This window comes from Gallinula chloropus, assembly GCF_964237585.1.
Source record: "Gallinula chloropus genome assembly, chromosome: 1".
NCBI lineage: Eukaryota > Metazoa > Chordata > Aves > Gruiformes > Rallidae > Gallinula > Gallinula chloropus.
Genome location: NC_140085.1, coordinates 158,241,073 through 158,255,482, shown reverse-complemented (window position 1 = coordinate 158,255,482; position 14,410 = coordinate 158,241,073).

Here is a 14,410-nt window from a genome sequence, read left to right as displayed (position 1 = left end):
TTGGTGCTCCCATGCTGTGATTATCTGTTTCTCCGCCTCAGACAAATGGAGGTGGAAAGTTTCATCTCCTGCACAAGGGAGGATTGCTCTTATGGAGGGATGTTCTACTTCTTCTGTGGTGGGAATATGATTACCTTGGTCATTTAGGCATTTATTTAGATCTCTGAGGACAAGCAGCAGTGCACTTGGAGGAGGAGAGCTGAGACTTCGGCAGCTAACAAAAGTCTGTGGAAGGCAAAGCAGAGAACAGACCACAGATAGGTGTTTGTGGCACTCTGTGTTACTTTGGGGATGTGCACCTTGCATTCTGCCCTTCAGGGTGTTTCTTATGGGCTGAGGGCTTTGTGTTCAAGTGCAGGGAGTGGCCGTGGCCCAGAGGGAACAGGCAGGTAGGTGAATGTAACAAAGAGAGAAGAGTGCTGTGACTTCATATGCATTGCACCAAACTAAGCCACAGTCTCCTATTCTACAGGAGATAAGATAAATTGGTACTTGTGAGTGCTAATACACAAAGGCTTATCATTGGCGGGAAGTGAAATGTGAGAGCATTTCGTTGGTGGGTGGGTGGGAAATGTGGGAGCATTCCTGTGCCAGGACTTGAACTGGCCCAGTATAAACTCATCCCTATGCACCTTCTGCTCTTTCTCTTAAGCTGCAGAGCATTCATTACATTTTTTCTTTCTTAGTGCCCTCTTCCTTGCCAAACAATTCCTACTTCTCTGATCAAATCTTCTGCTGATCAAGTACCTGATCTCAGAGAGAGAAGCAAGGGAAATGAGGTAGAAGGATAGAAGACCGAGCATGTTAATAAAAGAGGTGAGGTTAAATATGAAAGGAGGGTTGTTGTGTCAGGTACTGAGACGGCCAGCAGATGGTGAAGTGTGGAATAGCTGCCTCGGCCAACAAGCCCATCAGGTCCTGAGAGCTGAAATTCAAGACTAAACAGACAGAAAGGAAACTCTTTAACAAATCCCCTTAGTTGTGACCAGGGGCAGGCAGGAATTGGTGGGATAAATCTGTGTGTGTATTTATAGGATAATATATAGGTGGGAAAATTTTGTGTGTGTTATCTCTGTGCATGGAATAGCTTTAGGCTATATCAGCAGTCAGACCTATAGTTCTGTTTCTGCAGCTAAAGCTGTTATTCCTAATAGGAATCTCTGACTGAGTTAATTTTCCATGAACCCACCATGATGCTAACAATGTAGATGGGAATGCATCCCCCCACAACATGTCAGCTGTGCTGATGGCCCTTCTTTCCCAGACCTTCTGATGAACAGAGGAAAATGGAGAGAAAAAAATCATTATTGAACTCTAACAATCATTTTCCTACCAGGTGATGTTTAGAAGGTTTTAGAGTTTTCAAGATTAGATAAATCACTGTCTTCATACTTTGATGCTGAGCTTCTTTGGGGGTTGACTATCTTTTTAATTCTTTAATTGTCCAGTACTGGCATGGCGTTTCTACTTTGGGAGTGGGATTCCCAGGAGCTACTTTATCACAGGAAAAGAAAAAGAATAATTTTGCCAGCTTTTGTTCTACACATGAAATAATGGCCCTTTGAATGAGTCATTTAACCTGCCAAATTCTTAAAGAGATTTTCCTTTAGTAATTTTGTAAGACTGACCTTATAGGAAGGTCATTCTTTGAAGGAAGAAGGCCCACCCAGAATAAAACAACCATGGCATTAGTAGTTTCTGCATTGGAACACTTGTGAGTAGGTGAACTGGGTAACTGCTGTCTGCTTCCTCCTGCGGAGCTGCTGCTCAGCAGGAGTGACTCAGTACACCCACCTCCTTTGTTGGACATAGCTGCACATCAACTAGAGTGAGAGGACCCAAATAGGTAAATAGGAGTAAATTGGACTTATGGAAATGAAAACCAAACTAGAATCCTACTGAGCTCCCATTAGGCTCTATAGCCTGTTTCCATTCTTTGTGCTCTCACCCCTCAGGTCAGTCCAAATAGGAAATAAATCACTAAGCATTCCTGCAGCTTTCAGCTATTCAGAACGATTTAAAGCTGCTGGGAGTCCAGGTTAGAGACAAAGTGCCACATGTTGTGACTTCTGTGTGAACTAGGTGGCCTGTCAAATAACATGCTTTTCTCCAAGCATTACAAAATAAACGTGGAGATATCATTCTGGTTGTCTTTGCCACAGGGAGGAAAACTCACTCATCAATGCAGTGGTGATAGAATATGTCCTATCTCAGTAAAAAACCTAACTGAAACAAACCAGCATTTCAGTTTCCACTGATGCTCCCTGACAGTAGCCAGTGAACAAGTTTAGAGTTTCACTTCAAGCTGAGAGCTATTACAAAAAGTGCTAAAGCAAAGTGCTTAGGCTAGGCACAGCCTTAGCTCCCTAATGGGACATTATCATTTGCCAAGCATGTTTAAGGCAGGCATACTTTGTATGAATGACATCAAGGGACCAATGCAGAGGGCAGAAAAGTGCATGTTCTTTAGCAGATTGTGTCTTAAAAAACCCCCAAAATCCCTAAATTTGGTGGCAGGTGAACCAGTAGAGAAGAAAGCAGAGAGACACCTGTGCTAGCTACATCCCTACCGACAAAGAAGAAATCTGTAGTATCAAGGGTTCCCAAGTTTGTGGCTTAACCAGTGAACTATTACATCACCCAACACTTGTATAAGGAAAGTTTAGCTGCCATGGCAACCGTTTTTTTTTTCTGGTTGACTGAGCTGTGATAAATATTTGATTAAACCCTTTTTATATATATCTCTAATCTAAAAGGGTTTTTTTTCATGAGACAGTTAATTTAAAGGTTTTGCTACCTAATCATGCAGCAACTAGCACAGTTCAGCCCTGGTTTGGATGAATGGCAGCACAATTAAATATTAATAAATGACAGAAGATAGAGAGTCAAAGAAGTTGGGAAAGTGGAAAAAGGATGCTCTTTTGGTGGTTAGATGGATGGATGAACCTATCTGATTGATACTTTTTTTTTAAATTATTTGACCAATTTCAGAGATGAGGTCAATTTCAGGTTGAAGAAAGCTTTTTGTTCAGCTTGTGAGTCTGAGCACTTTGCATTTTTAATCTTAAAAGAAATTCCAGACTGAACAAGTAATTTCAAATAGAAGAATCAAAACATTTAACATAAAAAATAATGTTTTCCTTTTCTTTTGCTGTTATTCTCAGTTTGGATCTTTTTTACACAATTCAGTGAGTTCCATAAAAGACTACTGAACATTTTGCAACATATTTCAAGAAAACCTGAGGAATCTTCAGAACACTCTTTTTCTTTTTTCTTTTCTTTTTTTCTTTTCTTCTATTGGACATATGTCCCCTTTCCTGAATTTCTTTTCATGCTGACTCAACAATAAAGTACTCTTCTACCTATCCCCACTAGAAAAAAAATAAGTTTACAATTTGCTAGACTCAAAAACTTTAATTTAGCTTTTACTAGACCTAACACAATCTCTCACTGCATTTCATTTCTCTGGGCACACATTTAAATTTATCACTATCTGTCTTTTTATCCACACCCCTTTCCATGGCTAGCAGACGTCATTTCTTGGCTCCTCTAGAGCTACACATTCATGTGTTCTTTGTAAACTGACTCCAAACCAGCCTTTCTAAAACTTGTGGCACATGGGGTATGTGTGGTTCTTTTCTGAATTAAAATTGGATGGCACGTGGCAGGTATAGGTGACTTACCCTGCTGGTCCTGCCCCTCAGCTCCAGAGGGTCACCAGATCTTTATGGGCTTACACCTCTTCTTGCACAAAGCCTTCTGTGAACTGCTGCCCTAAGTGGATCTACCAGGAGAACCGATGGACTCTGAGCAACCACGGAGAAAAGAGAAAGTAAAATGTTGAACAGGGTAATGGCTTTTATAACCAAGAATGTTATGTTTATTGCTGGATTTACACAGTATCTGCTTTAAAGGTTTCTACTCTTCTAATCCAATACAAGAGCATTTTTGTCTTCTAAAATCAGTGCATTTATAGGCCGAGGACACAAGTAACTGAAGACTTAACTGAAGCAACAGATAATGTAATTCAAACGTCCTGATTTCATTTATGCTTCTTATTTGTTGCTAAGATATAAAGCTTGGATATTTACAAAGGATACTCAGAATAGAATTTTTCTAATGAACGTGCTAGTGACAAGATTTCTTTTCATAGCTTTAAATAGTTGCTTTTTTCTTTCCCTCAAGGGTTTATCTTTTAAAAATTTGGTACAGTATTAGGTTTTTTCCTGTCTTTTGACTCTTTGAAAGTCAGAGGTCTGCTTTGTTCATGTTCTTTTTCACAAAAAAAAGCATAATTGACCTTTCCATTTTTATTATAAGCAGATTTTTCTTATTACATAAAAACATTTCTCTATCAGTCAGAGAATGCAAACAAGATCAAAAGCATGCACAATACATATTTTTACACAGACAATGACACAGCCACTTCCCTTAACAGCTACACACAACTGTCTTCATCCAGTTGGTCTTCTCTCCTGCCCAGAAACAGATCTGCCATATGAAAAACCACAGCAGATAAAAAAAACCCCAAAACTCTTAACTATTTAAACATGCATGAATTTATTTAAATTACAAAGCAATAAGAAGCCACTTACCCCTGCTGTGTCCTCATGTAGTATTGCCAACTCCTGGATTTTAATGGGTACAACAAGAAGTGGGGATGAGCTTTAGAAGAAAAATTTCTCCCCAGGTATGCCATCTTGAACATTAACTGCACATTTAACCATAGTACAAAAGATGTGCAGCCACATCAACATCTCCAACAGCAGCTGGACTCAATGATCTTAAAGGTCTTTTCCCACCTTGTGATTTTGTGATTCTGTGAAGTTTTAAAAAAGGAAGTGGTGCTCAATTAGGCACCTGTGTATGTTGCAGAGGTCTCGCAGTGACACTATCCTTGTGCTGCACGTACACCCAGCGACTGCGTCACACAGCCCCCTTGTGCCTTTATCCATCAGGTTTCATAGCAAAAAGGGAGGTAACATTTAAGAACCAGCCCTCCAGGCTAACTCCCATGGGGTTTTCCTGGAGTCTACCTGGCAGTCCTGCTGGGGTCACAGACCTGAACCCAGCCCTGCAGGTCCAGCCTGGCCAAATGCTGGCACAGGACAGGACCTTTCTGTCTCCCCACCCTCTCCCACAGTGAGCCATGTGCTTCCCTCCATGCCTGTCTCCATGCATGTTCCTATTCTTCACCCTCATCGCAGAAGGAGCTGCAGTCTGTTGCAGGCACAATCCCCTGCCAAAGCCAGGCTCTGGTATTCTTCCAGGACAAACCCATGAAGGTTTTTTTTTTCTCAAACATGGGAAAGCAAAGTTTGTTTTCTGTCAGAGATGGTGCCTTTCTACATCACCAGCTCTGGCAGGCTGTGTGTGTTTCTAAAGAGTCCTGGAAAGTATTTTTCCCTCCCCCAGAACAAGCAGCTAGGCTGCAGGGGTGGCTGCACCTCTGCAGGGGAGTGGCAGGACAACCATCTGACACTGAAAACCTTGTTTGCTAATGCCATTCTGCTGGGGTTGCCTTTGACAGAGCAACACTGCTTGTGGACTAGTAAACTAAGCAGTGCTGGGGACAAAATCTGAGGCTATCTCGGTGACACAGACTACAGTGAATGGTGTTTCTTTCTTGTGTATCTAGTCTAGCCAGAAACTAGGTAGGAGTAAGGCAGCTACTGAGTGGGTCACAGAATCACAATCACAGAATCACAAGGTTGGAAAAGACTTTTAAGGTCATCAGGTCCAACCATTCCCATCCTATACATTTCCCTAAGTACCTCATCTACCCTTTTTTTAAACACATCCAGGGATGGTGACTCAACCACCTCCCTGGGCAGCCTGTTCCAGACCCTGACAACTCTTTCAGTGAAGAACGTTTCCCTAACATCTAATCTGAACCTGTCATGTCATCTCATATTATCTTGTGTCTCAGAAGTGCAGTTCCGCTGCAGTATGTGGACAAGATTAGGGCAGAGCCAAGCTTTGAGGCTTTTGATGTACTAGTTGGTTAGAGGTGATGGGACAGCAAAGGCTATGAAGTATGGGGAATGTTTGACTTTTCTCTCCCATGTTTTTCTGTGTACTAGCTTTGGATGGCTGTGGTGCCCATGACAAGCCACTTGCTACTGGCTGCAGAAATAAGAGAAGAAGGACCACATCCAGCCAAGCACAAGACATGAGAATGTAATGTGGTTGTTGCATTAAAAGTGGTATCAGCCAAATAGCAGCAGCTAACACACACTAGCTAGCTGTTGGCGGCATGAGGTCATCACTCAGCTCTCCTTCATGAATTGGATAATTTCATTTTCTGTTTCATCTGCTATTGCTTCTGACATAAATATATCCATAACAAGCTTAACTCTTCCTGTTGCATTTGGTTGTGCAGGGCATTGGCCAGGAGCACTGTCAGAGGACAGTGGCCCCTGGGCTTCAGACTAGGCCTCATATTAATTTAGACGGTGTAACTATCTGTATGACTGTGGGCTTTGCAAACATAAGCAATTCTGATCAATGATACTTACACATTAGGCAATCCACTTGATTTCACTGCAAAGTTATTGCAAAAAATAATAAATCAATTTGCTTTTGCAGAGTTAGGATTTTAGTACATATCCTCCTGAGTGATTACAGGACACTTTGTGAGATGCAATAAACTTCTTAGGTACTATTATGTTGTGCTCCACAGGCCAAACCTGTAGGACATCCGTAGCATGCCTGAACTGAGTCTATTAGAGACTTTTCAACAAAATCACCCTACCAGAGTTTTGAAGAACTGGGCATTCTAAAGGCTTTGTTTTGTATGCATTTTAAATAGAGGGTAGTACTACTGCTGATCAATATAAAGCACCATCCATTTGGAACTGCATGGAAAGCATGAGGTAGAGATTATAAAGTAGACACCATCCTGCTGAACCCTAAGCCTGAGTTTCCAAATACAGGTCAGGCCAAACATCTTAGCAAATGTGTTGGTTTTGCTTCATCTGAACCCTGAGGCAATCAAAAGATTTAAGACTCTCTCCTGAGGAAGGTAAGAGCTCTGCTCCTATTCATACTATTCAAGAAACAGGGGAACTGGAAGACCTGCTGTTCCTTTTTTTTGCAGGAAAGAATAGGACTTCTGTTACTTTGAAACATTTGGAAATTAGATTAAAAGATTTTGCAGATGATCCAGTCATTAGAGATGCAGGAATTTTTAATTTGTAAAACTGGCCTAGTGACAATGACTCCCTCAAGACTCTGGTAGAAAGAAGCAGTTCCAGCAGCATGGTCACACTGCAGGCACCTTTTGGAAGCTAAAGGATACAGAGGCACTGAAGCATTGACATGGGAGAAAGAGCCCAAATCTACATCCAGAAAGTGAGCTCTGCACAGATTGCTTCTGCACTGTATGGCAGGAGGTATTGATTTCCCCACTCATGTGGAAATTATAAAGATGTGTTGTTTTTGCCTTAATACAACACTGAAGAATCCCAAAAAAGTTTTGCACACTGCAGAAGGAGTTTGTGTCCCAGTAAGTGCTGATAGCAATTAAGTGTGGAGAACAAACCAGATGGAAGCTTTCCTGCTTTACTGATTTTGAGGGATAAAGATAACACAAGCCTGAGCTGTCTCCATCAGCCGATGTTTAGATGGTCCCTTGCACCAAAATTATTTCACCTTTTTATCCTGTTACACTGGATAGCATCAAATATATAGGAACTGAAAGAGGAGACTGGATGTTAGGTATCTCCCTATCCCGCCAAGTCCCTTGCTTGCTAGGCCCCAGGCTCTGGTCTGATGCCTTTCCAGCGCTCCATCACCCTCACAGTGGGAAAGTTTTTCCTTATATTCACATGGAACTTTCTATGCTCCAGCTTGAACTAGTTGCCCGTTGTCCTATTGCTGGCCACCACTGAGAAGAGCCTGGCTCCATCCTCCTGACTCTCCCCCTTTACATATTTATAAACATTAATAAGGGCATCCCCCAGTTTCCTCTTCTCCAACCTAAAGAGGTCCAGCCCCCTCAGCCTCTCATAAGGAAGGAGTTCCGCTCCCTTAATCATCTCGGTAGCCCCTCTCTGGACTCTTTCAAGGAGTTCTATGTCCTTCTTGAACTGAGGAGCCCAGAACGGGACATGATATTCCAGGTGCAGTCTAACCAGGGCAGAGTAGAGGGGGAGAAGGACCTCTCTTGGCCTACTAACCACACCCCTTCTAATGCACCCCAGGATGCCATTGGCCTTCTTAGCCACGAGGGCACATTGCTGGCTCATAGTCATCCTGCTGTCCATCAGGACCCCCAGGTCCCTCTCACCTATGCTGCTTTCCAACAGGCCAGTCCCCAACCTATACTGGTACCTGGGGTTATTGTTCCCCAGAAGCAAGACTATACACTTGCCCTTGTTAGATCATCAAACTTCTCCCCGACCAGCTCTCCAGCCTGAGTCTTGCTGAATGGCAGCACAGCCCTCTGCTGTGCCAGCCACCCCTCCCAGTTTTGTGTCATCAGCAAACTTGCTGACTGTGCACTCTATTCCCTTATCCAGGTCATCAAAAATATATATTGAATAGTACAGGTCCCAGTACCAACCCATGAGGGACTCCACTAGATACAGGCCTCCAGCCAGACTCTGTCCCATTGATCAGAACTCGCTGGCTTCTTCCCTTCAACCAGCTCTCAATCCACCTTCTTATCCTTCCAGACCACACTTCCTCAGGTTAACCACAAGGATGCTGCGGGCAACAGTGTCAAATGCTAATGTCTTTGCTAAGAAAGCCATGAGCCAATCACCTGTGCTCCAATGAATAATGTATGTATTAAACATGGAGCTGATGCAGGCCTCACCTGCAGCACTTCCTGTAGCCCTGAGCAGCATGCTTAAACCCAGGAGACAGGCAGTATTTTAGACCACTCTCCAGTACTCTCTATTATCCCTCACGTATGCCTTAACCCTACAGCCTTGTGGTGCTACAAATCTCAACCTCTCCTTAGTCAGTGCTTAACAAACTTGGGCACTTTCATGGGCATTCACGACTGAGTGCTGTCTGTAGCACAACCCATGTTCCTTGTAAGATCCAACCCTTTGTTTTGAGTTCATAGCAGCATTACAGTGATATTTACTTCCTGTGTTCCGTACAGCTGATCCACATTTTCTCTCTTTGTTCTTTTACTTTGTACATAGACCTTTTGTCATTTATTTTGAAGTTCTCTGTGAGCTTTCAGTTGGTTTGACTTTTGGCATTCCCAGTGTTATCCCATTGCATCCTGAACTACAGATAAGTAGTTTAGTAGGCAGAAATAGTCTCTGTAACTCACTTTTTCCTACTCATCCAGTAGGTTTGAAGCTGTTATTTCCCTTTTTGCATAGCTGCAGGTTACAGACTTCCTCTAGATTCAAGTCCCTAAACTTAATGGAACTGATTTTACTGATAAGTCCTATGAATTCATCATCTCTTCTGTTTTCAAGATCAGGTAACTTAGCTACAAAACTTCCCTGTTTTTCCCTTTATCTTAAATTGATTCATCTTCTGACCTCTTAAAGTTTTAACCCAGAACCAGATCTTCCATAAAGCACACATCTCAAAAACTTTAAAAGTGCATCAGATCCTGATGTTTAAATTATTTGGAGAAGAACCTGTCATGTCTCACAATCAGAAATAAAATGCTTTACTGCTCCTAGGGAAATAGGAAATACACATTTTCAGTACATATCTGTAAAGCTTGTGAGCACAGGGAGGTGTAAAGTAGCTCAGGGAGCTAGATTATATCCATCTATGTCTGCCAAGGTTTTACATTACAGAATGGACATGTAGTAAAGTACTGGTCAAGAAACAGGGAGAGCTGGCACAACAGGATAGGGAGCAAAAGAGGCTAACAAAGAATAGACAGAAAGCATAAAAAAATTGTTGTCAAATCACCATGTCCTCTTTGGACTCCAAAAAGTTGAATTCTACCACAGTGATTTCAAGTTATCAGAGCTATTTACCTTATAGATACAACCACCAAGGTTTGTCTTCCTCTGCAAAATTGAGTTAGGTGGTCCTGACCATCACCACCTAAGAGGGTCCTCTTTTAAGTCACTTTGACCTAGATGGTTTCTTGTCTAGCCACATTTTCCTTCCTTATTTTTTCAATCTAATCACATTAGTGGCATGCAAGACCACTGCCTCCATTTATTTTTTTTTTCCTACAGTGGTATATATCAACCCAACTGAGTATATTACTCTTAATTTCCTTTTCACTGTTTGAATATGTAGTCATATCCTCATTTCAGTTTTGTAAGAGGAAAGTACTCAATGGTAAACATGAAAATTCCATGCTTTCATTTAAAGATGAAAGACAAATATCGGAAGCATGACTTACAAAACATTATCTGTCTACCTACACTAACACTACGTCATGTTAGTAATCAGCCACGAGAAGCAGCTAGAAAATATGAAAGGAAAATAAGAAAGGTAACATCAGCTTTGTGGAGCATGTTATCACTGACCTCAGCGGAGCTGTGGCTGAATGAGGCTTTGCTCTTGGAGCTGGACTTTGGGTGGAGATCGGTGAAGTGTCTGTGTGATGCAGCTGAGCTTGGTGGGTAGACAAAGAATTCTATGCTTTAAAATGTGTTTTGCTTCTCTTCTGTGAGTGGGATTTTGTATGTTTCCAGAGCTAAGGAGGCGGTAATTTAGTAGTTACTCTTCTCTCACAATTGCCCTTCTACAGTAAACATAAAACTCTTGCTTCTGTCAAATCCCAAATAGACCAATGATTTAAGAAGATGATAAATCATGAACCAAGACTCAGACAATGGGTATATGCCTGTGAAGTGTATTTTTTGGTAAAAATTAGCATGATTAATTGTATTGCATTGGAATAATAATGAACACCAGGAGAGAATGGTAAATCAAACAGTTGTTTGGGGTTTTTTTCACAAAGAGTGTGTTTTTCATCACTGCCAAACTGTACACACTATTGATAAGAAACAAGAGATTTTACTGACACCTGATTACAGTTGTCTAAACCAAAGTCTTCTACTTTCCGAGCCCACTGCAAATCTGTTGAAAGACACAAGGAGAACGACTGGAACATTTGGAATACATGTGTAACTTGATAGAGGCTTTGGCACAGCATCACTCAAAGAACTATAAAATACCTGCTGGAGAAGGTGTTTCCACTCAGTCCCTTCCAAATTTCTGAGAACCATTTGCTTTTTGGAATTTGTCCAGTTCTGAAGAGCAGTGATAGCTAAGGAGATTGGCAGGAGATACAGAACTTCCAGAAAGATTGGATTGCCAGGCCAAATTAAAATGTATTTTTTGTTCTGCACTCACTAAAGTAATCTCAGCAGTTTTGTTTTGCCTTGCATCTGTACACAGTCTCCTTTAAAGACTTTTTCAGGGTCCTTCCTCAAAAACACAAAAGCTTCCAGATTGAATTTTCTTAGCTGTGAGAAAAAAACCCCAATATTAAAGAAAGATAAAAAGACAGTCCATGTATGCAAGAGGAAAGATGATTGAGACAAGGAGGTGATGTTGACTCGGACACTACGAATGTTTTCAAAGCTCTGTCCCATGATGCAGCTACATCAGACTCAAAACTGTTCTCCTGATCAGCTCAAGTCACCCAGAGTGAGGACCAAGGTTTGCTTCAGGATGTCCAGGAAGAATAATGCAGGCAGTAGGCTTTTGGAATTTATCAGAGAAGCTGTTACTCCCACTATGTGTAAAGCATGGGCTTCAGTCCTAGATATTTTCCCACTGATACTGATGCACATCCATATTCAAGAGTGCATCAACACTAGCTAGTGAATGTGACTGATAGCAGAGTCCTCCCATTCCTTACCCTATCCTCCCCTCCTCCTCTTTTTCTCATCTCTTCCCTCTCCTCTCCTCTTGCTCTGCTTCTGATCCTGCCATCAGCTTGTCTTTTGAGATGAAAGAGGTGGGAAGGAGAGGAAAGAGAGAATTCCCTCAGCCCAAGGCCAGGGACCAGATGGGAGAAGGCACAGCCCTTCTCACTTCCTCTCTGCTCCTGGACCCGTGAGAAGCCAGCTCCACATAAGAGTACAAAGTGTTCATTCCTACCAAAGCTCAGCCTCTGAACAACACAGTTATCAGTTCTTAACTATTGCAACGAGAACTTTCCCAGTGATAGCATCCCCCATTCCTACCCTCACCCTTCCCAAACCAAATGAAAAAAATAAACTATAAGCATTAGCACAATGAATAATCACATAAAAATACTATCCTCCTGCTAATGAAATTAATTCAGTCTCTGAGCCTGCAGACCCCACACTGCTATAAGAAATGGCAAAATTTTTCCTCAGACATCACCGCTTCTGTTGTGAAATTGCAGGATTAATTGCATTCATAATTCCTGTCCTGAAGTATTTTTGAGTTTGGCTTTTCAGTCTGCCTGAGAACTTCTCAGCCAAGTATGCAAACATTGCTGGGACTTGATCAAGTACAGATAGAGAGGCATAAAAAACACTGTTTACAAGAAAACTTTTGTTTTGCTTTGGTTGCCAAAGTAGATAGCACCACAAAATTGAAATAGGTCAGTCCCATCATAAACTGTGAGACCACAACAATGGTTTGCTTTCCAAACACTAAGCAAAACTTTGGGCTGCTTACGTAGAAATAAGCAGAGCTCAGAATGGGAAAGGTTGTTCAGTAAATCTAAAAAGGTACCTCTGGCACGATTCCAGGGTTTAAACTCTTCAGGAGGAATATGTTTAGGAATATGTTTAAATGTTGAAAGATCATTGAACTACTTGGTTTTCAGCTGGACTGCTTTTCCTCTGTCAAAGCATGAGCAAAAGCTATTTCTCCAAGGTGGCCTCATTTCTTAATTTCCAAAGACTATTACTTCTTTGTGTTTCTAAAAATTTTATATTTGTCTTTCATTTAGGACAGTAAATGAACAAGCTTTTCTTTGACATAGGTGGCATCAAGTGTTATTTTCTTTTAACAGAATAATTTATAAAATAACACATGGAAATTACTCAGCTTCCAGTTCTAGAAAATAACGCTTTTAGAAAGTGCTCAAAAGTCATAAATGAATTTGAATTTCCAATGCAATACTGTGGAAAATATTATTAATCAGATTATTCTGGATAAAAATAACTGGAACAGGCAATACTAGACTGTAACTTTCCATTTTGGTGCCCATAATTTGACAAGAATGTTGAAAAAATGGAAATAATTGGGAAAAATAAAAGCCCTAGAAAGTATCCAGAAGTTCAAGAAAATAATGCAAGAGTCTGAAAGAGCTTAATATACTTAGTGCATGAAAACCATAATTAAGGATCTGTTATACACTGAGTGCAGTATAATATTATTTAGTAGAACACCCCAGGTTGGAAGTGACCTCAAAAGATCATCTGGTCCAAGCTGGTCTATTTCCAGTCACCAATATTAAGAGGTTGTTTAATAAAGCAAAAGAAAAGACTCTGAATGATGAGGACACATTTAAGATACTGAACAAGCTGCCCTTGAAGCAAACTGCTCAGTAACTCATTCCTGTCTGCATCTTCAGCCTCGGTGAAAAGGGGAAACTGTCAAAATGTAACCCATGTTGTGACATAGAGAAAGATGACAAGACTTTAAGAGTTCCTTCCTGCCTTAAGGTACCAAGTACTAGTAATTCACACGAGGCAGCTAGTAAGTGATGAGCAAGATGCAGCATTGCAATTCCCCTCTTATTCAGTGCTTGCCCTACTAAGAACAGAGAGTGGGTAGGGCCAAGGTCCCATCAAACAGCTTCCTGGCTACTCTCAGTACTGCATTAATCTGCTGGGTTTTACAAGACAGGTACAGCTGGGCTCAGCACACAGAGGGCTGTGATTATGCTTTACTGGCCCCTGACAGTTTTGGAAGACATTAATGTGGTTAGCAGTTCTCAGTCAGGTGTGTGTATGAGAAATAGTATGGCCAGTAGGTCTAGAGAGGTGATTGTGCCCCTGTACTCAGCATTGGTGAGGCCGCACTTCGAGTGCTGTGTCCAGTTCTGGGCTCCTCACTACAAGGACATCAAGGTCCTCAAGCATGTCCAGAGAAGGGCAGCCAGGCTGGTAAAGGAGCTGGAGGGCAAATCCTATGAGGAGCCTCTGAGGGAGCTGGGGATGTTTAGCCTGGAGAAGAGGAGGCTGAGGGGAGACCTTATCACCACCTACAATTACCTTAAAGGAGGTTTTAGAGAGGTGGGTGATGGTCTCTTCAGCCAGGTGACAGGAGACAGGACAAGGGGAAATGGCACAAAGCTGTGCCAGGGCAGGGTCAGATTAGATGTCAGGAAAAAGTTCTTCACTGAAAGAGTTGTCAGGGCCTGGAACAGGCTGCCCAGGGAGACGGTTGAGTCACCTTCCCTGGATGTGTTTAAAAGATGGGTAGATGAGGTACTTAGGGATATGGTTTAGCACAGGACAGGAACGTTTGGACTCGA